The sequence below is a fragment of the Molossus molossus genome, unplaced genomic scaffold (genome assembly GCF_014108415.1).
Source record: "Molossus molossus isolate mMolMol1 unplaced genomic scaffold, mMolMol1.p scaffold_m16_p_12, whole genome shotgun sequence".
NCBI lineage: Eukaryota > Metazoa > Chordata > Mammalia > Chiroptera > Molossidae > Molossus > Molossus molossus.
Genome location: NW_023425347.1, coordinates 73,047,155 through 73,051,324, shown reverse-complemented (window position 1 = coordinate 73,051,324; position 4,170 = coordinate 73,047,155).

The following is a 4,170-nucleotide window of genomic DNA, read 5'->3' as shown; positions in this document are numbered from 1 at the left end:
ATGGAGGGTCAAAATTCTCAGCCCCTCCCTGGCCGGTTTGGCTTAGTGGTTAGAGTGTCGGCCCTCAGACTGAAGGGTCTTGAGTTTGATTCTGGTCAAGAGCACGTACCTAGGTTGCAGGTTTGATCCCTGGCCCTGGTCAGGGTCGTGCGGGAGGTAACCAGTTGATGTGTCTCTCTCACATCGATGTTTCTCTCTCTCTCTCTTTCTCCCCCCCTTCCACCATCTCTAAAAAGCAATGGAAAAATATCCTCAGGTGAGGATTAACAACAATAACAAAATTCTCAGCCTCATGGTCTGACCTTTGAGCATCCTGTATCCCCTTCCCACGGCTCAGAGTTCCACTGTTCCCACCAGTTACCTTGCCTGAGTGTGAGAGACTTGGCAGAGTTAAGCATTTTATTGGTGCTGCAAATCTACGGCCCTTACAGTCAGACCCTGGAATAGGTTCTTAGCCACACTTGCTCTGCAATGACTGGAAATGAGACTCCTTCAATGCCACCGTGGAGGTATCCTGGTTTTCCAGGTGTCTTTTTAAAAATTTTATCCTCACTGGAGGACATTTTTGCATTTATCTTCAGATAGAGTGGGAGGGAGGGGGGGGAAGAGAGAGAGAAACATCAATGTGAGAGAGACACACCGAATGGTTGCCACCCACATGACCCCAACCAGGGCCAGGGACAAACTGCAATGGAGGTACGTGCCCTTAGCGGGAACCGAACCCGGGTCTCTCCAGTCTGCAGGCCAACGCTCTAACCGCTGAGCCAAACCGGCCAGGGCTCCATGTGTCTTTTTTTTTAATCCTCACCCGAGGACATTTTTCCATTTTTTGTTCAGATAGAGTGGGAGGGAGAGAGAGAAAGAAACATCGACGTGAAAGGGACACATCGAGTGGTTGCCACCCGCACGACCCATTCAGGGCCGGGGACAAACTGCAACCGAGGTACATGCCCTTAGCGGGAACCGAACCCGGGTCTCTCTGGACCTCAGTCTGATGCTCTAACCGCTGAGCCAAACCGGCCAGGGCTCCATGTGTCTTTTAAAGTGTATTTCCATAGCTTTTATTTTCTCTTTTTCCCTCTGTGGTCAGTAAGACTCCAGTTGGTCCCACTATTTTATAACCACGGTTGTTGCCATAGCAATTAAGTGTCAGAGCCACGTGCTCTCTCGCTGCCCTCCCTCCATCTGCACTGCATCACGCGCTGCCACCTCTGGTCATCCGCGCAGCGATGCTGCCACCGCACGCCACAGATTGCCCGCGTCCTCATTCTCCCCAGCAGGGTTATCACCGCTCCTCAAACATGGGAGCCACTGGATTCTAGAATCCCATGTTGAGAGTGTGTCCTGATTCCACAATTTCTGTTCTAGTCCGAGCCCAAGTAGGAAACAGACGGCACCCTGAAATCAGTGTAACTCAAGGAGGGTTTCATGAAGAGACTGCTTAAGAAGACACTTTATTAAGCGTATAGGGCTGCACAGGGCTGATGCGGTAATGCAAGACTAGCGCAGGCAGAACGATCAGTACCTCGAGGCCTGAAGAGAAGAGAGGGAGGGTTTCTGGAATCCAGGAGATTCCTATAGAGTGGGCCCGTTGGAGAGAAAGCGATAGTTTTCGGTGGAAGGACGTGGCCAGCTCAAGTGGACTTCTAAGGGAGATGTCTCATGGGGATCCTCACTGGAGGAAGCCAGCAAGAAGCCAGGAGAATCCGTTGACAAGTCCATGCAGGCCAGCGCCGGAGCAGAGAGCAGGGTGGAAAAGGGTAGACAGGAGATCTGGAGAGGAGCACGTCCTGCTGATTTGTTTCTGACACTCTTACAATGTATTTTTCTTTACATTTAGATCTACCATTTTGTTCTTTGTTTTCTGCTTGTCGCATCAAGTTTTTGTTCCTTTATTTCTCCTTTCTTGCCTTCTTTGGGATGAATTATTTTTATTTTTCCATTTTTCCCTCTATTACCCTGTTAGTTTCATATTATTTTTGTATTCTTTCAGTGGCTACCATAGAGATTAAAGACATCTCCTTACATCATGTTTAGCTTTATATAGATACAGATGGTTACATATACAAATATATATTTATAAATACGTAGACACATATATACATGTGTGTGTACACAGGCTAGTATACACACATGTATTTTTTAGCTCTGTCAGCTGAGAGGGCTTGGAAGGAGTGATACCCCATTAGCAAGAAGCACACCTAGCAGCCAGACTTTGGTTCCTAATACCATTCTAACATCAAAGAGACCTGGGCCCCTTGGAGAAATGGCTGACTCAAATTAGTAAAGAAAATGTACAAGATGACCCTATATCATCTTATAGTGCCAGAAAATTAAGGTGCTTTTTAAAAATGATGAGAGATCTCAAACGGACACAGGAATCAAATGACGAGCTCCCAATGGGCAAAGCTGGAACAATTTGAGCAAAATAATTATAATAACAATAAATGAAATGGTACCAGATTATAACCCAAAGTATAAAATAATTATACATGAGTCCATACTGATGTAAATAAAGAAATGAATAAATTGGGGAGAAAAGATAAATCTCCGTTGCACAAAAATTCCCAGTAATTTATATAAATATTCTACCTCCAAGGAGGTCAAGATAATTCCCTACTCTTTAAATATGGACCATGCATAGTCGTTTCCTTCCCCCAGAAAAACAGTATTGAAAGGAGGAAGAGAGTAATCTGACAGTGGAGAAATCTGACCAACACTACCTTAGCCAGGTAATCATGGTCAACACCAGCAGTGATAAGTCATATTGATAGTAGGTTCCCCTTGAGATGTGAAAAAAATGAGACTTTACCATTGTTCTTCCACTCCACAACTCCACAACTCCAATCTAATCATGAGATAAAAAGACAAATTTCAATTGCGGGTTACTTTATAAAATACTGACCAGTGCCCCTCAGAACTGTCAATGTCATCACAAACAAGGGAAGTCTGAGAAAGTGTCACAGGCCAGAGTTGCCTAAGGAGACATGACACGTGAAGGTAACGTGGTATCCTAGATTGAGTCCTGGACAGAAGAAGGATGTCAGGTTAAAAATAAAGAAATGTAGCCCTGGCCGGTTTGGCTCAGCGGTTAGAGCGTCGGCCTGCGGTCCCGAGAGACCCGGGTTCGGTTCCCGCTTAGGGCATGTACCTCGGTTGCAGTTTGTCCCCGACCAACCTTGTGAACTTTAGTTAATAATAATATGTCCATCTTGGTCATTAGTTGTGACAGATGTAACAGAATAATGTAAGATGTTGATCATGGGGGAGACTGGGTGAGGGGTGCGTGGGAACTCTCTGTACTGTCTTCTCCACTTTTCTGTAATCCTAAAACTGTTTTAAATTTAAAAGTGTATTTAAAAAAAATATGACTCCTTGGCTGAGTAAAATCTACCTTAAATTAGTACTTTTGTTACTTACCTAACAATATAAGAACCTTATGATGACTTAACTCCATTTACCTCTCCCTCCCCACCTTTGGTGCAATTTTTCATTCATTTTCTTTCTACAGATGTCTAAATTCCACAAAACATCATTGTTGTTGTTTTAAACAATCACTGTTCATTTAAACACACACACACCATATATATATTCCCCCCTCCCTTCCTAGTGTTCTATATTCCTTCCTGCAATGCTGTGCTTTCATCCCGTATCATTTTCCTTCCGCCTGACTCTCTCTTTAATAATTTTTAATGTGGTCTTGATTGTGGTGATGGTGACGTCAGAACTTAGGAACTTATACACATTATTTAAAGCCCCCAAAATGTTTCCTTATGTTAGTTGGTGTTCTCTCCCTCCGCCCCTCCCCTGCTCCTGCCTTATCCCTAGCAGCTGCTCGTCTGTTCTGTCACTAAAGAGATTTTTTTTGGCATATTCTAGAATTTCCTATAAAAGAAATGATACTGTGTATACTCTTTTTGGTCTGGCTTCTTTCAGCAGAATCATGTTACATGCATCCATCCTGTGTGTGGCAACAGCTCATTCCTTTTCCTTGCTAAATAGTATTCCATTGCACGGACATCCAGCATTTATTTGTTCACTTCTTTATGGACTTTGGATTGTTTTCAGTGTTTTGCTAGTGTAAACAAAGCTGCTATAAACACTAGTACAAGTCTTTGTTTGTACATATATTTGCTTTTCCCTTATGTAAACGCCAACGAGTGGAATGGC